This window comes from Pseudophryne corroboree, chromosome 1 (genome assembly GCF_028390025.1).
Source record: "Pseudophryne corroboree isolate aPseCor3 chromosome 1, aPseCor3.hap2, whole genome shotgun sequence".
Taxonomy (NCBI): domain Eukaryota; kingdom Metazoa; phylum Chordata; class Amphibia; order Anura; family Myobatrachidae; genus Pseudophryne; species Pseudophryne corroboree.
Genome location: NC_086444.1, coordinates 1,109,058,406 through 1,109,084,484, shown reverse-complemented (window position 1 = coordinate 1,109,084,484; position 26,079 = coordinate 1,109,058,406). Strand labels below are relative to the sequence as shown.

The following is a 26,079-nucleotide window of genomic DNA, read 5'->3' as shown; positions in this document are numbered from 1 at the left end:
GGTGCAGAAGGCATCGCGAGAGCCCAGCATGGTACCATGGTGACAGGTTGTTATGGTGACCACGTCAGGCCGGACGACGTCACTTCCGCCCCTCCGCCGGAAACGAGGAAGACACACCGGAGTGTGCGGGAGATCGTGCTGGGTGACGCATCGCGGTGGGGGAGGCCCATGGGGTAAGTGGGTATTTATTTCAGTTTTTTCACAGTGTTAAATTGTTCTGAGGAAGGGGAGCACGTCCCCGAAACGTCAACGCTCTATCACAATATATTCATATTTGTTCACCGACTTCGAGTGCCGCCTCTTTTGTTTGGTGTTATTCAGGGGGAGTCCCCCGGTGGGAAGGCACAGGAGCAAGTATTGCATGTGTGAGCTGTTTCAAGTGGAGTGCCGGAGTCACCATTTCTGCATTTATAACCTCGGCGTGTCGTGCAGACACAGGGGTTTTCTCAAGGCACCCTCCAGCATTGTTTTTCCCTCATTTCCTCAGGGTTTCCTGATCACTTGCACGCTTTTTAAGCACCAGCACTTCATGCACTAATTTGCACTTCACTGAACTTTGGCTGTGGAAGATGGCGACTGCTGCTCCTGATGGAGGAGACCATACACCATTCATGCTGCTATGTGATACCATGGACACGTTGAGCTTTTCCGACCTCGAGGCTGAGGCTATACTACATAAGGATCCAGCGTTTACAGATAAGTTCTGTACCACCTCGGAGGATGTGTTCAGGGAATTGCTTAAAATGAAAAAACGCGAGCTTGATTACCTATATCACAGCCGTACCCTGTCAGATTACTACAGGGCAAAACAGCTGCCCAGGGGTTTCAGGGTACATAACACCCCGACAATCGGGAGGCACAACGCGATCTTTTGTAAAAAATGGATCTCAGTACTTAACAAGTGCTCAATGGATCTTATTCTTCTTGTAATAGAAGAATCCACAAGAGAATATAACATCATTAAAGAAAAGATTGGAGAATTTGAGAAAGAGCACCTGGGACCCCTGGCAGCAGATTCATCTGACAGCTGGCTGACCAAATTGTCCACTCAAGTTGAACAGTATAAAGTTGGACTTCTAAAATTTAAACGTGAAAAACTTACCAAGGTACAAGCAGATTACACCCAGCACAGAGTTTATCCATGGCTGGGAGGTTCGAATTCCCTGGATGGACGGGGCAAACCGCCGAAGTTCATCAAAAGGCGACCACGCGTCAATTTTCAGAGCACATCGGCAAGCGAGTCTGATGATCAAAATTCCAGCAACAGCTCTATGCCACGTGCTGTCCCTTTAGGGGTCAAGACCCGGGCGGGAATCGGGTCCAAAGCAATACCCAAAACAAAAGCAAAAAACACACCCGAAGAGGTGGACAAAACGAAAGGCAAGGGAGGAAGAAAGGCCGCGAAGGGAAAGACACAATGATTTTCAATTTATCTTCAGTAGATCTCTCACCCGTGGAGGTAAGAGTCTTAAACAAAGGACTGTCGTATGTTCCCACCAATCCCCCAGATTCATTTAGGTGGAAGGTGGATATGTTTAAATTTAACCGAAAATTGAAAATCCAAGAATTTTTTGGCAAGACTCAACCTGACGAACGTACCACACCATTACCATCACGCATCCAGAAATTGGGCCCAAGCTCTAAATTTGACCCCATGTCACAGAGTGCATCTTTGAAAACTTTTCATCGATTACTTGAGACCGAAGGCACCAAACAGAACGAGTTGAAATTTCGCTCTAATTTGTCCAGAGAAGAACAACAGGCTCTGATTGATTTGGGGAATAGGAAAGATATTATCATCCGTGGAGCTGATAAGGGTGGGGCCATCGTGGTGCAAAACCTTCACGATTATCGTGAGGAGTGTTTAAGACAACTAAGTGATACAGAAACCTACTGTGTACTTGATAAAGACCCCACTGAGATGTATAAACGTGAACTTATCAATATCTTAGATAGGGCAAAAGAGGATGGTATCATTGGTAAGGTGGTGTATGAGAAGTTACTCACTGAGTATCCTATTACTCCCATTCTGTACACCATCCCCAAGATCCATAAGGACGCCCAGAGACCACCGGGCAGACCCATTGTGTCTGCACGGGGGTCTCTGTGCGAACCTCTGGCTATATACTTGGATACATATTTACAACCGTGTATACAGCAGACGTTCACCCATCTCAAAGATTCTAATACATTGTTGAAAAAATTTCTTACCATTGATGTGGTCCCAGATGGCCTGATCTTGGCCACGATGGACGTGGCAAGTCTATACACCTGCATCCCCCATGCAGCAGGCATGCAGGCTGTCAAGAGATTATTGGGTGGTAATGTTTTGTATACAGGACCAGATGTTGATTTTTTTCTGCAACTGCTTGATTTCACATTGACTCATAATTATTTTCTTTTTGATGGGAAGTATTACAGACAACGTACTGGCTGTGCGATGGGGTCCTCGGTGGCCCCATCACTGGCCAATACCTACATGTGGGATGTTGAGAGGAGTTTATTTTTTGAAAACGCATGGGTGGCTCAGCGGGTCTTCCTGTACTACAGATACATAGACGACTTGTTCGTCATGTGGAGTGGCACGGAAGAGCAGCTGGGTGAGCTAGTTAGAGGGCATAACAGCTCCCCCAGTCCTATTAAATTAACTCTCACTACCAGCACGGAGGAAATTTGTTTTCTAGACATCCACATTAGATTAACAGCAGGGAGGATTGTGACTAAACTTTATTCCAAACCCACCGATCGTAATACCCTTTTGCGTCATGACAGTTTTCACCCAGTCCCCACTCGGAAAGGTCTACCCTACTCGCAGTTTCTAAGAGTGTGCAGGGTGAACAGTGACGAGAGTGAGAGGGATAAACAGTTAGATGAGATGGAAGACAAATTCAGACAGCGGGGATACCCATCCTCACTGTTAGGGAGAGCCCGAAAAAAAGCTGTAGCACAGGACAGAAATGGGCTGCTCACGTCCAGTAAAAATCAGAAACCCTGTCTGGCTAATACCACGGTCACATGGGTCAATGAATTCAATTCTGCGAGTAATAGAATTAGCAAAGTTGCCAAGAAATACTGGCCCATTGTTTCCTCGGATAACGACCTACCGAAACTATTTCAAAAGAAACTTATGCCCAGTTATACTAGAGGGCGCAATATCCGTGATATAGTGGTGAAAACCGACATCTCTAGCATGAAAGCACCAGTTACACACTTTTTATCAAGAAAAAACGGGTGCTATAAGTGCTTGGGATGTACCACTTGCACATATATGTCCCCGGGGTACACGATCACACATCCCTTTTCGGGCAAAAAATTTCCAATTAAATGGCCCCTGACATGCAGCTCTAAATTTGTCATTTACGTTATCATGTGTCCTTGTGGCACTTATTACGTGGGAAAAACTGAGTGCCAATTCAAAATTCGCATGGCACAACATAGACAAGCTATCCGCAATGCGCTCAACACGGGGGTGGCAGAACAACCCGTTGCCAGACATTTTTTGGAATCAAAACATAACATGGCAACCTTAAGACATAGGATCATCGACCATGTACCTGAATCCATAAGAGGGGGAGATAGAGGGAAGAAGCTTCTACAGCTGGAATCCCGTTGGATTTTTAAGCTACAGACTATGCGTCCCAGGGGCTTGAATGATACACTCGGCCTCATCCACTGGTTATGAGTTACAGCCGATTACCTGGTCAGATATCACCTTGTGGCAAGATCTGGCAGAGGCTCTCCATTTAGTATATGTTACCTGTTTACATAATTAATTGCTCATGTTTTTATGCATGTGTACATGAGTTTGATCATATGCTATAGTACAAATTAGGTACATTGCCATACACTAGCTGCAATGCACTAACCGATTTATCCACAGCTAATTTTTTAAAGAAAAATTTTTTTTAAAGATGCTTTAATTTTTTAATATTCCATTCTGCTGAGTGTTTTATGAGTATTTTACACTGTACCTGTTCCTTATTTTGGTTTATTTGAACAGCCTAATTGATATTGCACGTATTTTTGTCAATATGTTTCATTAATTGTTTATATTGTTTATGTTTATAGCGTTACCCGGGTTACGAGCCAAGCCCCCCGCTGTGACATTTCTGACAGGTGGGAGGGTGCAGAAGGCATCGCGAGAGCCCAGCATGGTACCATGGTGACAGGTTGTTATGGTGACCACGTCAGGCCGGACGACGTCACTTCCGCCCCTCCGCCGGAAACGAGGAAGACACACCGGAGTGTGCGGGAGATCGTGCTGGGTGACGCATCGCGGTGGGGGAGGCCCATGGGGTAAGTGGGTATTTATTTCAGTTTTTTCACAGTGTTAAATTGTTCTGAGGAAGGGGAGCACGTCCCCGAAACGTCAACGCTCTATCACAATATATTCATATTTGTTCACCGACTTCGAGTGCCGCCTCTTTTGTTTGGTGTTATTCAGGGGGAGTCCCCCGGTGGGAAGGCACAGGAGCAAGTATTGCATGTGTGAGCTGTTTCAAGTGGAGTGCCGGAGTCACCATTTCTGCATATATATATATATATATATATATATAATAGGATTTTAATACCTACCGGTAAATCCTTTTCTCTTAGTCGTAGAGGATGCTGGGGTCACATTAGAACCATGGGGTATAGACGGGATTCGCAGGAGACATGGGCACTTTAAGACGTTGAAAGGGTGTGAACTGGCTCCTCCCTCTATGCCCCTCCTCCAGACTCCAGTTATAGGAACTGTGCCCAGGGAGACGGACATTTCGATGAAAGGATTTATTGTTAAACTAAGGTGAGATTCATACCAGCTCAGACCTCCAGCATGCCGCACAACGTGGCATTCAACAGAACATAAGCCAATGGCATGAACAATTGCAGCAACATGCTGACAATAAACGTAACACAACATGTGTGTAACCACAACTAATAACTGCAGATACAATATGAACCGGGATGGGCGCCCAGCATCCTCTATGGACTAAGAGAAAAGGATTTACCGGTAGGTATTAAAATCCTATTTTCTTATACGTCCTAGAGGATGCTGGGATAACATTAGAACCATGGGGTTATACCAAAGCTCTAGAACGGGCGGGAGAGTGCGGATGACTCTGCAGCACCGATTGACCTAACTTGAAGTCATCATCGGCCAAGGTATCAAACTGGTAAAACTTAGCAAAAGTTTTTGATCCCGACCAAGTAGCTGCTCAGCAAAGCTGTAACGCTGAGACCTGCCTGGCAGCCGCCCAGGACGAGCCCACCTTTCTAGTAGAATGGGCCTTCACCGATTTCGGTAATGGCAATCCTGCAGTGGAATGAGCACGCTGAATCGTACCACAGATCCAGAGCGCAATGGTCTGCTTGGAAGCAGGAAACCCAATCTTGTTGGGAGCATACAGGACAAACAGAGCCTTTGTTTTCCTAATCTGAACCGTTCTGGTGACATAAATCTTCAACGCTCTGACCACATCCAGAGACTTTGACTCATCGAAAGCGTCAGTAGCCACAGGCACCACAATAGGTTGGTTCATGTGGAAAGAGGAAACCACCTTCGGTAGAAATTGCTGACGTGTCCTCAATTCAGCTCTATGGCCCTCATTCCGAGTTGTTCGCTCGGTATTTTTTCATCGCATCGCAGTGAAAATCCGCTTAGTACGCATGCGCAATGTTCGCACTGCGACTGCGCCAAGTAACTTTACTATGATGAAAGTATTTTTACTCACGGCTTTTTCTTCGCTCCGGCGATCGTAATGTGATTGACAGGAAATGGGTGTTACTGGGCGGAAACACGGCGTTTCAGGGACGCTACCGTTTCCGGAAAAAACGCAGGAGTGGCCGGGGAAACGGTGGGAGTGCCTGGGCGAACGCTGGGTGTGTTTGTGACGTCAACCAGGAACGACAAGCACTGAAATGATCGCACAGGCAGAGTAAGTCTGAAGCTACTCTGAAACTGCTAAGTAGTTTGTAATCGCAATATTGCGAATACATCGGTCGCAATTTTAAGAAGCTAAGATTCACTCCCAGTAGGCGGCGGCTTAGCGTGTGTAACTCTGCTAAATTCGCCTTGCGACCGATCAACTCGGAATGAGGGCCAATCTTCATGTAAGATCAAATAAGGGCTCTTGTGAGACAAGGCCGCTAACTCAGACACCCGCCTTGCAGATGCCAAGGCCAACAGGATGACCACTTTCCAAGTGAGGAACTTCAACTCCACCTTCTGTAAAGGTTCAAACCAATGTGATTGAAGGAACTGCAACACCACATTAAGATCCCATGGAGGCACAAATGGAGGTTGGATGTGCAACACGCCTTTCACGAAAGTCTGAACTTCTGGAAGGGAGGCCAATTGTTTCTGAAAGAAAACCGATAAGGCTAAAATCTGTACCTTAATTGAGCCCAATTATAGGCCTGCATCCACACCTGTTTGTAGAAAATGGAGAAAACGTCCTAGCTGAAACTCTTCCGTAGGAGCCCCCTTGGATTCACACCAAGAAACATATTTTCTCAAAATACGGTGGTAATGTTTAGACGTTACCCCTTTTCTGGCCTGAATAAGTGTGGGAATGACTTCACTGGGAATACCCTTACGGGATAGGATTTTGCGCTCAACCACCATGCCGTCAAACGTAGCCACGGTAAGTCCTGATACATGCACGGCCCCTGTTGTAACAGGTCCTCGCGCAGAGGAAGAGGCCAGGGATCTCCTATGAGTAATTCCTGAAGATCTGGATACCAAGCTCTCCTTGGCCAGTCTGAGACAATGAGGATTGCCCGAATCTTTGTTCTTCTTATGATCTTTAGAACTTTTGGAATGAGAGGAAGTGGAGGGAATACATACACCGACTGAAACACCCACGGTGTCACCAGTGCATCCACTGCTATTGCTTGAGGGACTCTCGACCTGGAACAATATCTCTGAAGCTTCTTGTTGAGACGAGATGCCATCATGCCTACTTGAGGAACTCCCCAACGACTTGTCACCTCTGCGAAGACTTCTTGGTGGAGGCCCCACTCTCCTGGATGGAGATCGTGTCTGCTGAGAAAGTCTGCTTCCTAGTTGTCCACTCCTGGAATGAAGATCGCTGACAGATTGCTTGTATGCTTTTCCACCCAGCGGAAATTCCTTGTGGTTTCTGCCATCGCTGCTCTGCTTTTTGTTCCACCCTGACGGTTTATGTACACTATTGCTGTTACATTGTCCAACTGGATCAGTACGGGTAGATCTCAAAGAAGATGTTCCGCTTGCAGAAGGCCGTTGTAAATGGCCCTTAACTCCAGAACGTTTATGTGGAGACAAGTTTCCTGACTTGACCATCTTCCTTGGAAGTTTTCTCCCAGTGTGACTGCCCCCCAGCCTCGGAGGCTTGCATCCGTGGTTACTAGGATCCAGTCCTGGATCCCGAACCTGCGCCCCTCTAGGAGGTGAGAGCTGTGCAGCCACCACAGGAGTGAGACCCTGGTCTTGGAAGACAGGATTATCCTCCGGTGCATGTGTAGGTGGGACCCCGACCACTTCTCCAACAGGTCCCACTGGAACACTTTGGCATGGAACCTGCCAAACTGAATGGCCTCGAAGGCCGCAACCATCTTCCCCAGCAACCGAATGCATTGATGGATTGACACTCTTGCTGGTTTCAGAACTTGTTTGACCAGACTCTGGATCTCCAGAGCCTTTTCCACTGGAAGAAAAACTCTCTGAAGTTCTGTGTCCAGTATCATTCCCAAAAATGACAATCACGGTGTTGGAAGCAACTGCGACTTTGGCAAGTTTAGGAGCCAACCATGTTGTTGAAGAACTGTCAGAGAGAGTGCAATGTATCACACCAACTGGTCCCTGGATCTCGCCTTTATCAGGAGATCCATCCAAGTATGGGATAATAGTGACTCTTTGTTTTCGAAGGAGAACCATAATTTCCACCATCACCTTGGTGAAAATCCTCGGAGCCGTGGATAGACCAAACGTCAACGTCTGAAATTGGTAATGACAATCCTGAATCGCAAATCTCAGGTAAGCCTGATGCGGAGGATAAATGGGAACATGTAAGTAGGCATCCTTTATGTCCACCGAAACCATGAAATCTCCTTCCTCCAGACTGGAGATCACTGCCCTGAGATATTCCATTCTGAATTTGAACTTCTTCAGGTAGAAATTTAGGGATTTCAGGTTAAGGATTGGCCTGACCGAGCCGTCCGGCTTCGGGACCACGAAAAGGCCTGAATAAAAGCCATCTCCCTGTTGTGATGGGGGAACCAGGATAATGACTTGATTCTGACACAACTTTTGTATAGCCTCGCTTACTACCTCCCTGTCCGGAGGAGAAACTGGTAGGGCCGATTTGAAAAATCGGCGAGGGGGAACGTCTTGAAACTCCAGTTTGTACCCTTGGGACACTATTTGTAAAACCCACGGGTCTAGGCCCGAACGAACCACCGGTGCGGACTCCCGCAAGACAACCCCAGCGTCATGCGGTGGATTTGGCAGAAGCAAGAGAAGACTTCTGCTCCTGCGAACTCGACAAGGTTGTTGATCATTTACCTCTTCCCCTCCCTTTACTGGCAAAGAAGGAAGAGCCTCGCCCTCTTCTGTATTTATTGGGCCGAAAGGACTGCATTTGATAGTGGTGCGTTTTCTTTTGTTGCTGAGGAACATAAGGCAAAAAAGATGACTTACCCACGGTAGCCGTAGATACCAAATCATCAATGCCATCCCCAAACAAGACACCACCTTTATATGGGAAAGACTCCATATTTTTCTTGGAGTCTGCATCAGCATTCCATTGGTGAATCCACAATGCTCGCCTAGCCGAGACCGCCATGGCATTGGCTTTTGATCCCAAAAGGCCAATATCTCTCACAGTTTCCTTTAGGTATGCTGCAGCGTCCTTGATATAACCCAGCATCAAGAGGATGCTATCCCTATCCAGTGTATCTATATCAGATGACAAGTTATCTGCGCCTTTTTAATAGCAGTACTCACCCTTGCAGCTGCAATGGCAGGTCTGAGCAGCGTACCCGTGGTCGCATAAATGGATTTTAACGTAGTTTCTTGCTTACGATCTGCTGGGTCCTTAAGGGCCGCCATGCCCGGTGCTGGGAGAGCCACCTTTTTAGACAAACGTGACAGGGCCTTGTCCAAAATGGGGGGTGACTCCCACTTTTTCCTGTCCTCAGTGGGAAAATGATAAGCAACCGAAATCCTTTTGGGGATTTGAAACTTTCTGTCAGGGTTTTCCCAGACTTTTTCAAATAGAGCGTTCAGTTCATGAGAGGGAGGAAACGTCACCTACGGTTTCTTTTCTTTATACATACAGCCTGTTTATCAGGAACACCAGCGTCCTCAGTGATATGTAATATATCTTTAATAGCCACAATCATGTACTGAATCATCTTTGCCAATTTTGGATCTAATCTGGAATCACTATAGTCGACACTGGAATCAGTATCCGTGTCGGTATCAGTGTGCATCAACTGGGCAAAAGAAAGTTTTTGCGACCCCGAGGGGTCCTGGACTTGCAATAAAATATCCTCCACATATTTTTTCCATGCCTGGGTCTGAGACTCAGACTTATCTAATCTCTTACTGATAAGAGCCATATTCGCATTCAAGACATTTACCCGGTCAGGAGTCGGAGGTGCCGACAGGGTCACCCCCACAGTCGTCTGTGCCCTAATACAGCCTCCTCCTGAGAAGAGCATCAGCCTCAGACATGTCGACACACGTGTACCAAACACCCACAAACACACCGGGCTTATAGGGGACAGACCCACAGTAAAGTCTGTCAGATGGACACAGAGAGGATTTGCCAGCTATTAACCCAGCGCCAAACGAACAACTCTGAAAACACAAAAAAATGCCTCAGACCTGTAGCGCTTCTAAATGCCAATATACTGCACCAATATGTACTGCGCACCCCCACCCCCCCCATTTTGCACCCTGATACTTGTCATCAGTGTAAGGAAGGACCAGCGTCTCTGCAGCCTTGTGGAGAGGAAATGGCGCCGAGCAGTGAGCTGTGAGAGTGAGGAATAAAAGCTCCGCCCCCGTAATGGCGCGCTTCTGTCCCGCTCAAATGAAACAAATAATTATACTGGCGGGGATTAGGACAGTGCCCAGGCACTAATGTCCCCTCTTGCCAGTTAACTTTTAATGAGGATTTATGCTGCCCAGGGTGCCCCCCCCCCGCACCCTGCACCCTGCAGTGCCTGTGTATATGTGGGAGCATGGCGCGCAGCGTTCCGCTCGCTGCGCGGTACCTCAGAATGCCATCACTGGAGCAGTCTTCTGATCTTCTGCTACTCACCTGTCTTCTGACTTCTGGCTCTGTAAGGGGGTGACGGCAGGCTGCGGGAGTGAGCATCCGGAAGCGCCCAGCAATCATCACCCTCAGGAGCTAATGGTGTCCTGTCAGCCAGAAGCAGAGCCATTGAACTCACCAGAAGTTGGTCATACTTCTCTCCCCTAAGTCCCACGAAGCAGGGAGACTGTTGCCAGCAGTCCTCCCTGAAAATAAAAAACCTAACATAAGCCTTTTCAGAGAAACTCAGTAGAGCTCCCCTAGAGTGCATCTAGTCTGCCTGGGCACAATTCTAAAACTGGAGTCTGGAGGAGGGGCATAGAGGGAGGAGCCAGTTCACACCCTTTCAAAGTCTTAAAGTGCCCATGTCTCCTGCGGATCCCATCTATACCCCATGGTTCTAATGTGACCCCAGCATCCTCTAGGACATATGAGAAATATATATATATATATATATATATATATATATAAAACATGTATATTCCTGCACTCGCATCAAGGAAAACAACAACGGTGGGGTGCTCCTAGTGGGAATCTCCAAAAGACGGTAGGCCCACAATATTTAGACAAGAGTCCAGCAATTTGGAGGTGCACTCATCCGGTCAAATAATTTTCAGCAACTTTTCTTTATGTGTTCTGATTTTATTCATTCATTGTTTGTTGTTTTGTAGAAATCAATATATGTTGCTTTCAAAATATTGTTTACAACTGGAAGCTTGTCTTGATAAAGATCCTAAAACTGAGGATCGAAACGTTGACTGAATAAGCCGAATCTCTACCAATAAAGTCATTGTGAATAAAGAAAAGTTGCTGAAAATTATTTGACCGGATGAGTGCACCTCCAAATTGCTGGACTCTTGTATATATATATATATATATATATATATATATGTATGCCACAATTAGTTCACCACACAAACAGGCAAATGTCATTACCGAATTTGTATCAGGTACCAATCGTTTAATAATATAGATCTACTGCTCCTTTAAATGAAAGCAGATATGTGTAGTGGAAAGTTTTCTTGTAGTGGCACAAAATGTAGTCTTAGGAAATGTAACCTTCGTGCAACTGTCCATGGGGAAAAAAAAACATATTATAGATGTAAAAGGTTTAAACTGTACTAATAGTTTCAGATTGATGTATTTCTGCTGAATTGTACCAATCTTCTCTATTTCTACCTAAAAATGATTGTAAAAAAGTATCTCACTTTTTGCCCTAAATTGCTCAATTTTTACCCTAGGCGTTCTACAGTATCGAAGCAGAGGATCTGGTGATAGAATAATACCACTGAGCATATATCAAGTCTGGATATCAACTGCATAGATTTCTTGATTCATTTGTCTCAATAACAAAATTGCAAAATATACTTCAACAGATATAGTTTAGTATATATAGCATTAATTATGTTATACATATAGTATAGCCATAGATAAAAGTAGCAACCCCCAGTCACTATGGGCCTAATTCAGACCTGATCGCTAGGCTGCGTTTTTGTACAGCCTGCGATCAGGTCTGAACTGCACATACGTATGCACCGCTATGTGCAGGCACATTGGTCTGTAGCTACGGGGATCGGCGGGCAGAGACAGGATGTGCAAGAAAAGCGATTGCACGGGCGATCGCAAGGTGGCTGACAGGAAAAGGCAATTTGTGGGTGGCAACTGACCGTTTTTAAGGAGTGTCCAGAGAAACGCAGGAGGGACCAGGTGTTTGGAGGGAGGGATTCTGACGTCAGCTCCGGCCCCGATCATTGCACTGGAAGAGTAAGCCCTGGGCTGTCCATGCGATTGCACCCCTGGACAGCAATTTCTCCCTCCCCCTGTAGGCGGCAACTATCTGATCGCAGGGATGCAAAAAATGCACCCTAGTGATCAGGTCTGAATTAGGCCCTATGTTCATTGGATTTGTGGCATATTGATTAATGCTTATTACATATTGGGCAGAGCAGCAGTACATACCTGAGACACAACGTTTGACATTACTAAGAACTGTAAAATGTACATTAATCAGATTTCATCCTTTTTTTACTAATGTAGTTATATTAAAGAGTGTAAAAATATTCAAACATCTAATAATAACTCATTTACTAAACATTTCTTATGCAAAACAGTTCAAACAAAAACCCCTCTGTCCATAAATGCTACCCCCTATCTCTCTTTCTATTACAGCCTCACTACAGTTATATAATAGTACAGTACTTTCACTTCCTTTCCCGCTGTCGGCATGGTGATCAAATGCCCGGCAGTCGGCATGCCGACCAACAGGGACCATTCCCACTCTCAGGTCTCCACGACACCCATAGCGCATGGTGAGCGCATCGAGCCACCGAGCTCGCAAGGGGCTCTGTTCCTCCCCCCACCAGCATTCTGTAGTCAGGTTCCTGGGGTCGGTATACTATCCCGGCCGCTGGTTTCACAACCACAACCCCTTTCACTAATGCTGTTAATCAGAGGCATTGTAATAACTTTGTGGACCTGTTTGGGGAGAGCTTATCTTCCTTACGATATGTTTGGAAGATCTTTTCCTATAATTCGCATGGAAGATGACAGTGTTGGAAAATTAGGTAGGGGTCCTGCTGTGAGCGCACAGTGTTCTCGGTGTAGAGTATATGCAGTGTGGGGCCCCCTTCACTTATGGTCCTGAGTGCAGCAGACACCCTGCACCCAATATAGATATGCATTGCTGTTAATCTGGGTGTAGTCTGGGTGTAAATTTAGTAAGGTGGGAGTTCTAAACAACTCCCACCTTAGTCAATTTACCCCCATGTATTAGAGCAAACCCAACACGGTATAGGGAATGAGAGTCTTTTAGTTGTTAATATAAGCAAGTGCTTTTAAGAAAGCATTTTCCAGGTGTGTCAGGTTGGATGTTTTACATGTATCTGATCTCTGATGTGATATGCCAGCAACATTTTTCTGTGTACTGTAAGCTCATATTTTACACTTGCAGCATGACTCCATTCTGTGGCTGTGTGTTCAGGCAAGACTAATCTATTGAGTCAAACACAGTGAAACACGGGTTTCTTGCAACTGCAGTGAGACAGAACCATGATGTAGTGCCCAGACTACTGCTACAATGCTCCAAGACCACAGTTTATTGAAACAATATTTAAAGTATTATTATAAAGGTTTAAAGATCACTGGCGATGCTATTCTTACGACATGTCATTTAAATGACCGTAGTTTATCATCAAGTGGAAAAAAATAATGTAAAGCTACCAGTGCCTACAGCACGTTGCACTGACATATGCCAGTGATAAACATTTTACCTAAATACCCTTAAGTAAACGTTGTCTAAATGATTTATTGTATTTATGAAAAACATATACAAAATCTGCTTAAATGTTTTATACTTATGTCGCGTATCACAATGTTTGCCTTCAAAGTATTTATTTAAGGAGGAAAAAAAGGTTCAATGTTTATCTAATAAAAAGCTGTAGGGATCAATAATGTGAATGAATTTAGATCCCTCTGGATATCTCCTGACTCATATCACAAGCAATGATCCTTTATAAGAAAAGGATCTCCTCTGTTATTGTAGTGACTCTTAACATTTGCTGTTGATCTGGCCAGGCTTTGCTTATCGCACACACTGCTTGAAGGATGGACCGTACAGGCCAGCACTCATGTTTCAGAGCAGCACATTGTCATCCTCCATCTTTCATATGGAGACATGTCTGGCCAAGCCTGATATTGTTTCCATAGACTTACCCACCCACTGTGTCAAGTATATTATACCTGGTCCTGAGTGATATAGATATATATGTATATATATATATATATATATATATTACAATTTGTGTTCTTAACCCCATCAGCTGCAAGTAACACACACTACATGTTTTTGCTATTATAATATAATATAATTGAAGAACAACTAAACCCCCTGGTCTGTAGAGAGCTTCTGCGACTTTTGACAATAGCAGCAGGAACAGGGGGTTTAGGTCCATATGATTGATGGTTAGTTTACCTATAAAGTAGCTTAGGGATTTGGGGGGGGGGGGGGGGGGGGGAATGCAGTTGTTAGCAGTTTAAGGATTGTGTAGGCAGTCAGTGAGACTTTGTTTCTGAAAATCCCTCCCTCCCTATTATTTGTGTCAGCTCACGGCGGGTAAGAACGGCTGTCAGTAATATGGTTGCCATGCTCTATTAGATCTACAGATACTTCCTTCCAGTGCTCTGTTTGGGCACATTTCTATCATACTGGGGGTCAGTGTGGACCTTTCATGATGGTCATTAGAAGGGAGTATGGATGGCTACAAGATTTGATGTCAAAATGGGCTGGCAGAAAGCCCCCCTTCCCAGAAGGCACCCATATCATAGTCTGATGGGCTGCCAGAAGGTCCCCATTTCTTTGTTTGATGGGCTGCCAGAAGGTGCCCATTTCTTAGTCTGATGTGCTGCCAGAAGGTGCCCATTTCTTAGTCTGATGGGCTGCCAGAAGGTGCCCATTTCTTAGTCTGATGGGCTGCCAGAAGGTGCCCATTTCTTAGTCTGATGGGCTGCCAGAAGCCCCTTATCTGATTGGGCTGGCAGAAGACCCCCAATTCTCAGTCTGATGCATAGGCATTTCTACAATGGGTTCAAGTGTGTTGTGCACACAAACTCCTGGGTCCAGGGAGTCCCACACCGCATACCCTGGACCCATAAATTATACTTACCCCTCCGTAGTCTCACAACAGAAGCCTGGCACTGCAGACACAAGCCACAGTCATATACAAAATTTGCACAAGCACACTGGAGATATCCCCAGAGCACAATGCCAGAAAATACTTGTTGCCAAAGATGTGCACGGTACATATTTTTAGGGGTAATTGTATATATATAATTTTATTTTTAAGAGACTGTATCAACTTCCAGTGTATGACTAGGACTGGACACAAGGGATTGGGTAAGGAATGCCGGTGGTCAGGGTGCCGCCTGGCATCCCGACCACTTAAAATCCTGACAGGGGTAGTGGAGGTAAGTATCTCTAACTCGCTCTAACCCTATCCCTCCCTCCCCGCAGCCTAAACCTATCCTTCCCTTCCCGCAGCCTTACACTAACCTCCCCTCCTCGCAGCCTAACCTTAACCCTCTGTCCCCCAGCCTAAATCTTACACTGCCCCCCCAGTCTAACCCTCCCCCTGCAGCCTAGCCCTAACCACCCGGTATACTTATGTTCAGTATTCTGCCTGTCGGTATTGGCGTTGGCATTCTGACAGTTGTCGGGTTTCTGTCGCCGGTATTCTGAGTACCGGGATCTTGAACGCTGGGATCCCAACTACATCCCCTTTTAAGTAGTATTGTTACTACCTCTAATACCTACTATGCCAGGATTTTAAAAGGATACTTTTTGTTGCAATATTTATGAATTATATATATATATATATATATATACTGTATATGATACTTTACTCCGTTGAGCCAGGTTATTCTAAATTTCTATTCTTAAAGCATATGGTATTTATGTTAATTCCTTAACACATTTTTTTTGTTTTATTTCACTCCCCCCCTTTATGGATGAAATATTACATTTTGATTTATTTTATCTTATCTGGCCATGACTTATACTTAATACACTATTCCAGTTTATGTCATCAACTTTATTATGACCCAGCGCTGCAGTCTAATCCATTGTTTAGCTTTTTCTGTTTAAGGTGGTGGGATGGCAGCCACCTCACAGCAGCTGTTTTTCATAATAATCTGTATCCCATAAATTTGTATTTAGTGCCTAGGATTAACTGTTCTTTCCTGGGTCAACTGCTAAATAACCTATAGTGTTTTATATCATATTTTTCCTTAGTAATCCCCTTTTATACTCTTTTGTTTTGCTATTACAATCAGTGGCAGCTGCGCCCCTGGGCTGCAGCGCTGACCAAAGACTGCAGGAGGGAGCCAACCAGCCCATACTGTATAAACCTACATGTAAAGTTGTATGTAACATATGTGCTCAGCCTGTTTATTTTTAATAGCCTGCCCCCAGACTCCTGTGAAACCTGCCAATGGGAGTATGAGGGTGGGCTTATTGAAGATAGACAGACTGGGCACGGTGTGCCTGTGTCCTGTGTGTGCTGTGTCGCTGATGTCCGAGTAAGGCAGTCAACACAAACTGTATATGACATACAACTTTACATTTATGTTTATGTTTGCTGGCTGGCTCCCCCCTGCAGTCTTTGGGTGGAATTGCAGCCCAGGGGAAGCAGCCGCTGCTGATTTCAATTATATCCAAAAAAAAAATTTCATTCTCAAATGTTTGTGCTATCTTCAGCGATTACTTTGGCCTGCTGTATAGTTGAAAGGGTCTACTGTGACCAAACCCTTTCAGCGGTCACATTCTGGACACTCTGGCAAAACACGAAGCGTATCAGGTGCATTACACCCCACTAACAAATGAGCACATAGGGGTTAATTTAGGAAGAGTAGAAGCATTGCCCTTCTGAAAAACTAGCATAAACACACTCAGAAGTGTCAGGTTTTATAAGACCAATGGGCGGTGGGGATGGCGGCTGAGGGGAATGCAATCACTCCCCCCTGCCACGCACATCAAGCAGGGAAAGAGAGGACACTGCATCTGCAGCTACCTCTCTCCTCAGCATATCACACAAGAGTGTGAGGGCCCCTCCACTAGGCCCAGGTAAAGAGTACCTATTCCCCCACCCCTCCCTCTTACCAGAACCACTATACCTGGGTGCTTGGTGGATATTTTGGGATCTTAACCAGTGGCGGATTTTAGCTATGGGCTGATTCGCAAACCCGACTTGTATGGACTGCAGCCAATACAGTCCATAGAAGCTGGGTGTTTGCGCAGTCAAGCAGCAGCATGACTGTGCGTATGCGGTCCCAGGCACTGGTTGGTGGCAGCAGCATCTTTCCTCCTCTCCCGTGACCTGGCCTGTGTCAGACCCCTTGTCCTCAAAGGTAGGAACCGCACCTGATCTTAACCCAGTTTACCTAGTTATGGCATTATGCATCTGAAATAAATATCTAATTAATTTTCTCTTTTGGTGATCTATTGCTGGATATGATTCTTACAGAAAGAGGAAAGACTTATAGTAAAATAAAAATTAGTATTTTATATATGACCAATAACCAATGTTTCATACAAAACCATTTTCTGTGGGTATTTTTCTCTTTTTAACAGACATTTTATTATTTATTTATTTTGTTTTGCTATTATTACCAGCCCGTTCCATCTCCTTACATTCTGGAGGTCACAATGACATTTACTAATGCAGGTATATAAGAAAGCAATAAAAGAAAATTGCAATATATTTTCTACTGCTATACTTAGTTGCAGTAAACAAACCACTCCAACAAATTTCCAAATGGTACAGTACTTTGCCTGGAAACAGAGAATACAATCTTCTTCCTCTAGCCTGGTTAACCAATTAGTTGATTCATTGTTAACTTCAAAATATTTCTATAACAGTACAATCATTCATATCCTGCTGTTTATTACATGTTTCATTGCTTATTTTCAGAAACTTAGTCCGAACTGTTCAAGCTCTTTAGTAGATGTCTAAATGTATAGATGTTGGTCTCACAATCTCCTGAAATGCTTTTTCAAAAATAGACAAGTAGGAACTACAGTATATGGAGCAGATAAATGAGTTCACTTTAAACAAATCAAGAGTCGGAGGAATATTTAAACTTCTTGAACTACAGTTTATCACATAATAGACAGTAATCATTTTTTATTTGTATCGCATCATCTCTACAACAAATGACAGGCAGAAAGTTATTGTTTTGAATTGGTTACTCTTAAAGTTGTCATGTAACTGACATGGACTTGACTTTTATGCTTTGCTTAAATAAGTCACTATTGCTGCGCAATATCCAATCACCCATTTCTGTAACTGTACTGTATATATATATATATATATATATATATATATATATATATATAGTATGTAAACAGAAGTGACAGCACTCTATGTCAGTGATGATAAATTCCGGTGCAGGGTCCTGGCAATTGATATACAAACACTCACTTCCTCCACAATGGAAAAAAGAAATTAGACCAGCACTCACGTTTGAAAAAAGAAAAGGGTTGTTTATTCCTGACAATCCATCTGGAAATACCCACTGCTACGTTCCGCCCAACAGCTGTTTCAACGCTTTCTGGTTTTCATCAGGGGCAATTTGTCACTCTGTCCGGAGCCCTTTTAAGGAGTGGAGAGAGTGCCGAGGGTTTTGAAACCGGAAGTCCGTCAGCGGGATGCAGCGCGTCACACCCGCTGTCCGATTGGTCAAGTCCGCACACGTGGGTTGCGTTACCAAGGTACACAAACCCGGCCTCCTCCTTGGTTACCCGCTCCGGCAGCGTGACGTAGGTGTAGACAGATCGATATTCTGCGTACAGTGGCAGACAGGTTTCGTTGCTGCTGACTGTGTCTCCAGCCATAGGATTGTTTGTGGAGTAATTAACCCCACAGTACGCAGGGCCGGCGCTACCATTAGGCAGCTTTAGGCAGCTGCCTATGGGCGCCGGCCACTAGAGGGCGGCAAGCTCCTGCTGAACCAGTTTTAAAAATTATTCTAGTGGCTGCCGCGGCGCGGGTCTGGCCAGCCGCAGCGACCACTGTCAGTCACCCTCCTCACCGGCCAGGGTGAATTGCTTTTGCCACCCTCTGGTGACGGACCCCAGACTGGACACAACCGCCAGTCAACAGCAGCGGCTCCCGCTCACCTCCGCCGCCGCAATGAAAGAAGTCAGCAAGGCTACGTACAGTCAAAGCACTTGCGGCCGGGCCACCCTTATTGACTGTCAGAGCCTGCTGCGCGATGCTGCTGTGTCTCTCTTCTGGCCGGACAAGCAGCAGAAGCATCGTTTTCTCCCTTCTCGTCCTGCAGCGCCCCCTCTCAAAGCCGCAGGCAGGGAGGTCCGGTCACTGCCCCGAGCCTTGCATGCTCCCTCAGTCACCCATCGTTTTCCACAAGCTGCTGGCCGCTGCCCACCTGCTCCAGGCTCCTTTGTATCTGCCTGACCCCGGCCAGCTCCACCTCCTGCCCCTGCAAGCTCTGTGTGCAGAGAGGAGCGATGGAGTGCTGCATTGGAACCGCACTTCTAGGACAAAAAGTCCCCCCTGTCACAGACATCAAATTTATGTAAGTGAAAATCGTGTATGGCACCATGACATTAAACTAAATTAGGGTTGTTAGGTATAATTTATATAAAGGAAAGGAAGGGGGGGGGGGCGGGGGATAAGCACAACGCATATAAGGGGTGGGGGTATGGTAAACAAAAACATATAAGGGGTACACAAAATTGTACTATATATATATATATATATATATGTTCCGTATGGTTTACCGTTTGGGTGGGATGCCAGCTGTCACAATCCCGACAGCAGCATCCCGCCCGCCAGAATGCCTCCCTGTCGTCTCTCTGGCTGTCCCTGTCATCTCTCTGGCTGTCCCTGTCTTCTCTCTGGCTGTCCCTGTCTTCTCTCTGGCTGTCCCTGTCTTCTCTCTGGCTGTCCCTGTCTTCTCTCTGGCTGTCCCTTTCGTCACTCTGGCTGTCCCTGCTGTCACAATTTCAGCTCATTCAGTGTGCTACAATGTGAATTTCGGCTCATTCCGCGTGCTATAATGTGAATTTTGGCTCATTCAGTGTGCTATTATGTGAATTTCGTCTCATTCAGTGTGCTACAATGTGAATGTCGGCTCATTCAGTGTGCTACAATGTGAATGTCGGCTGATTCAGTGTGCTACAATATGACTGTTGGCTCATTCAGTGTGCTACAATGTGAATGTCGGCTCATTCAGTGTGCTACAATGTGAGTTTCGGCTCATTCAGTGTGCTACAATGTGACTGTCGGCTCATTCAGTGTGCTACAATGTGAATGCCGGCTCATTCAGTGTGCTACAATGTGACTGTCGGCTCATTCAGTGTGCTACAATGTGAATGTCGGCTCATTCAGTGTGCTACAATTTGACTGTTGGCTCATTCAGCGTGCTACAATGTGAATGTCGGCTCATTCAGTGTGCTACAATGTGAATGTCGGCTCATTCAGTGTGCTACAATTTGACTGTCGGCTCATTCAGTGTGCTACAATGTGACTGTCGGCTCATTCAGTGTGCTACAATGTGAATGTCGGCTCATTCAGTGTGCTACAATATGACTGTTGGCTCATTCAGTGTGCTACAATGTGAATGTCGGCTCATTCAGTGTGCTACAATGTGAGTTTCGGCTCATTCAGTGTGCTACAATGTGACTGTCGGCTCATTCAGTGTGCTACAATGTGAATGCCGGCTCATTCAGTGTGCTACAATGTGACTGTCGGCTCATTCAGTGTGCTACAATGTGAATGTCGGCTCATTCAGTGTGCTACAATTTGACTGTCGGCTCATTCAGCGTGCTACAATGTGAATTTCGGCTCATTCCGTGTGCTATAATGTGAATTTTGGCTCATTCAGCGTGCTATTATGTGAATTTCGTCTCATTCAGTGTGCTATAATGTGAATTTCGGCTCATTCAGTGTGCTACAATGTGAATGTCGGCTCATTCAGTGTGCTACAATGTGAATGTCGGCTCATTCAGTGTGCTACAATATGACTGTCGGCTCAGTCAGTGTGCTACAATGTGAATGTCGGCTCATTCAGTGTGCTACAATGTGAGTTTCAGCTCATTCAGCGTGCTACAATTTGACTGTCGGCTCATTCAGCGTGCTACAATGTGAATTTCGGCTCATTCCGTGTGCTATAATGTGAATTTTGGCTCATTCAGCATGCTATAATGTGAATTTCGTCTCATTCAGTGTGCTATAATGTGAATTTCGGCTCATTCAGTGTGCTACAATGTGAGTTTCGGCTCATTCAGTGTGCTACAATGTGAATTTCAGCTCATTCAGTGTGCTACAATGTGAATTTCGGCTCATTCAGTATGCTACAATGTGAGTTTCGGCTCATTCAGTGTGCTACAATGTGAGTTTCAGCTCATTTAGTGTGCTCACAGTGCTTTTATGTGGCTTGATAAAAGCGCTGAAACGTTGCCGATCAGAGCCGTGTCCTGTTGTCATTATTTACGAGACCTGAGTGCCGCCATTGGAGGGAATATAGATATAAAGATATAGATATACGTTAATGCTATATAGTCTGTGCGTTTCCAGTATGAACAGCTGGGCTTGGGGAACCAGTGTATCATTGTAGGATGGGTCCAAATTACTATTTTGGGGGAGAGGTTAGGCTGCGGGGTTGGGTGGGTTAGGGTTAGTCTGCAGGGGTGGGAGGGTTTTGCTGTGGGTAGGGGGGATTAGGCAGCCCTGGGGAGGGTTAGGATTAGGCTTTGGGGGAGGAAGGGTTAGGGTTAGGCTGGGGGAAGGGGGAGTTAAGGTTAGGCACCACTGGGGAGGGTTAGGATTAGGAAGGGGGGGGGGGGTGGAAGATTAGGGATCAGGGTTAGTTTACATAATTAGCAAGTGTTGGGATTTTAATCTTCGGGATGTCGCTGTCCGTATTCTGACAGCCGGCATCCCGAGCGCCAGGATATCGTATGTAACATATATATATATATATATATATATATATATATCTCTATCCCTAATAATAACACCTAACCTTAACCCACACTGATAAATCAACCCTTATTTCCTATCCCTAATACCGTAACCCCAATATCCTAACCCAAACCGATAAATTGTGAGGCCCTGCACTATCTTGCATTCCTATCCTCCATACCATGGAGATTGATACTACCATACCACACTGGATCCCATCCGATCCCGTCTGATCTTGGCAATTAAGCAGTGATAGGCCTAGTCAGTACCACACTTGGAGACAAGGTGGGAATACTGGGTGTTGTATCAAGGAACCTGGTGCACCTTCTCCACCCCTCCCGATTGTCTCTCAGACACTGGGCACCACTAGTGGTGTCCACCCTTACATAGTTGCACACGTGATATATTATGATTGAGAAACTAGTGACAGTACTATCATATTGTGCATTATTACATAGGGACATAATTGTCTGATACAATCATACCACACTGGAGTCCATCCAACCCCATCTGAACTTGGCAATTAAGCAGTGTTGGGCCCAGTTAGTATCATGTATGGAGACAACATGGGAATACTGGGTATTGTACTAGGGACAATCCTTGACCTACAGGTAACAGTTTTTGATACCGCACGGCAACTGTTAAATCACCACTGTCTCTTAGATGGGCTGTTCACATTTCAATTATCTCACTAGATATGACCACTACTGTGCTTTATCATCATATGGCACCTCACTGCACATAGCGATTGAGACACCTATTCCTTTGGGTACACCCTTGCAGTACAAGTTATCACAGTTTGTTCTACTTAATTTGTTAATTCTTTTACTGTTTCTTATTCCGGACTGACATATCTCCACACTGTTGGCGTACTGTGGGGTTAATTACTCCACAAAAAATCCTATGGCTGGAGACACAGTCAGCAGCAACGAAACCTGTCTGCCACTGTACGCAGAATATCGATCTGTCTACACCTACGTCACGCTGCCGGAGCGGGTAACCAAGGAGGAGGCCGGGTTTGTGTACCTTGGTAACGCAACCCACGTGTGCGGACTTGACCAATCGGACAGCGGGTGTGACGCGCTGCATCCCGCTGACGGACTTCCGGTTTCAAAACCCTCGGCACTCTCTCCACTCCTTAAAAGGGCTCCGGACAGAGTGACAAATTGCCCCTGATGAAAACCAGAAAGCGTTGAAACAGCTGTTGGGCGGAACGTAGCAGTGGGTATTTCCAGATGGATTGTCAGGAATAAACAACCCTTTTCTTTTTTCAAACGTGAGTGCTGGTCTAATTTCTTTTTTCCATTGTGGAGGAAGTGAGTGTTTGTATATATATATATATATATATATATATATGGGGGTATTTTATAGGTAAAAATTTGGCTGAGTGTAACTGAACACTGGATCCGAAAAAGATCAGGATATCCACTCTAAGTTGGGATTGTAATCGAGTCCAATAACAACACGATTGAAAGCATTCAGACGTCTAAATCCATAAGATCATATGGACACATATATGGACAATTGATTTTGATGTTCGAGCGCCCTCCGGGCTATATTTCTGTCTATATATATATATATATATATATATGTAGCGGTAATGTTCGGCACTCTATAAACTTGAATTATCAGCTCACCGGGTGCCTTCCACAGCGTTTGCAGCAATGTAGAACACTTAGGCAGGCGGCACTCTCGGATTTCAGAGCAAACAAGAAAAGAGATCTCTCCTCCTTGTATACTTAACGTTTCGGTTTATTAACTGTCTTCAGAAGTAACTTTTGAAGACAGTTAATAAACTGAAACGTTAAGTATGCAAGGAGGAGAGATCTCTTTTCTTGTTCGCTCTGAAATCCGAGAGTGCCGCCTGCCTACATGTTCTATATATATATATATATATATATATATATATATATATATATATATATATAAGAAGTCCGGCACTCCACTTAAGGTGTACAACATAAATGCTCCGGTGCCCTGCCCTCATAGGTTTGTATATAGCAAGGAGACAAGCTGGTACTCATGAAGACTTAAACAAACGGAAGACAGTTTCTGATGCCGTTTCAGGGTATTACCCTTTTATCAAGACCTCGAAACATTGGCATCAGGAACTGTGTCTTCCATTTGTTTAAGTGTTCATGAGTGCCAGCTTGTCTCCTTGCTATATATATATATATATATATATATATATATATATCTATATCGCTCCAACGGCGGCACTCCGATCGAACAAATAAAGTTCAGAAAGACTGCATGACTGAGCAACGTTTCAGCTCATTTATTGAGCTTTTTTCAAGCAAAATGTTACCCGCTTGAAAAAAGCTCAATAAATGAGCTGAAACGTTGCACAGTCATGCAGTCTTTCTGAACTGTATTTGTTCGATCGGAGTGCCGCCGCTGGAGGGATATGTGAGATACCACATATGCAGTGACGTGGTTCCTGGAGAGCACCCGGCCAAGTATAAACGTTGTTTCGTGGAGTGCCGGATTTTGGCTTTTATATATATATATATATATATATATATATATATATATGTATATGTATATATATATATATATATATATATATATGTATGTATGTATGTATGTATGTATGTGTGTATGTATGTATGTATGTATGTATGTATGCGAAAGCCCTCACTCACTCATTCACTCACTGACTGACTCATCACTAACTCTCTTACTGTTCAATATATTAGGAAGCTGAAATTCAACATAGGTAAATTACGTATTTAACATTTTTTATAAACCTCTCCTAAGGGGATGAAAATGGGGTTGACATAATGATGTCATTACTGATGCGTGGCTTGCGTTGTGTGAACGATAACACCCAAACAGACAATCAGATCAAAATTTGGATTGCACCTCCAGTGTGTAGAAATTAATAAACTACAAAAATGGTCCTGTAACTTTTTACTGTATCTGCTACGAGTGCTCCTCGGGTAATGCCAAGAACCATGGATTAATATTTACTTACACTAAGATGTCTTAAATTTACATCTCTGTAGATTTACCAAATTTTTAACATTCATTTATATTTACAAGCGTGAAAATCAGAAACTCCCGTGCAAAGAACGAGTAGAACAGCTAGTGTCAACATACAGCATTAACAAGACATTTACAAAAACTCACACATTAACTTGAACGTCAGTGGCGTAAATCTCGTATTTCAAGTGACTTCCTCACATATAAAACTGTCTACCACTCTTATAGAAATGCACTGGACACTGCCAAACAAACATATTTCCAAACTCTTATCTCTCCTAAAGCCTCTAACCCCAAACAACTCTTTAATACATTTAAATCACTTCTGAATCCTCTCTCACCTACTCCACCAGCCACTATCAAGGCACAAGATCTTGCTTCCTACTTCAAGGAGAAGATTGAAAAGATCCGAAATTAAATGGTATGCTCTTCAGCAGCCAGTGACCTGCTCAGTTCTTTACCTGTACCCTCTGTCACTCTCTCTTCATTTGATCCCACAAATGAAGATGAAGTATCATCACTCTTCTCATCCTGCTTCTCTACTACCTCTCCTCTTGATCCATTATTCTCACAAATAAGTGGAGCTCTGTCTCTGGTGCTCATCCCAACCTTAACTAACATTTGTAATCTCTCTCTTTCTCTACTAGTATTTTTCTTCACTGTTCAAGCATACAGTAATTACTCCCATTTTGAAAAAACAAAATTCTGATCCTAACTCTCTCAAACTACCGCCCTATCTCTCAGCTCTCTTTTCTCTCTAAGCTACTTGAGAGACTTGCCTACACTCGACTCACACACTTTCTTAACTCACACAATTTATTGTACCCACTTCAGTCAGGCTTCCATTCCCAACACTCCACAGAGACAGCACTGAATATAGTGGTTAATGATTTGGTCACTACGAAGTCTAAAGGCCATTACACACTACTTACTCTTCTAGATCTATCTGCTGCCTTTGACACTGTTGACCACTCTCTTCTCATACAAACACTACAATCCCTAGGTGATATAGAAACAGCCCTTTCTTGGTTCCTATCCTACCTATCTAATCGTTCCTTCAGTGTTCGCTTCTCTGAATCTACCTCCTCTTTGCTACCTCTTTCATTTGGAGTACCGCAAGGCTCAGTCTTGGGTCCTCTGCTTTTCTCTATCTATACCTCATCTCTTGGTACACTAATCAGCTCTTTTCGATTTCAGTATCATTTGCACGCAGATGATACTCAAATCTACCTATCCTCCCCTGATTTGTCCCTATCTGTACTGGGCCGTGTCACTGAATGCCTTTCTGACATTTCATCTTGGATGACATCTCACCATCTCAAACTTAA

The 26,079-nt window shown here is 44.5% G+C and overlaps 1 protein-coding gene and 2 pseudogenes across 3 annotated transcripts in view; 2 read left to right on the top strand and 1 right to left on the bottom strand.

The window, feature by feature from the left end:
- The window catches only part of PCDH7 (protocadherin 7), a 904,402-nt gene that overhangs the window by 375,366 nt on the left and 502,957 nt on the right, over positions 1 to 26,079 (bottom strand). The window lies entirely within an intron of this gene.
- On the top strand, positions 21,957 to 22,076 carry LOC134950022 (5S ribosomal RNA; annotated as a pseudogene).
- LOC134947939 (5S ribosomal RNA) lies at positions 22,238 to 22,357 on the top strand (annotated as a pseudogene).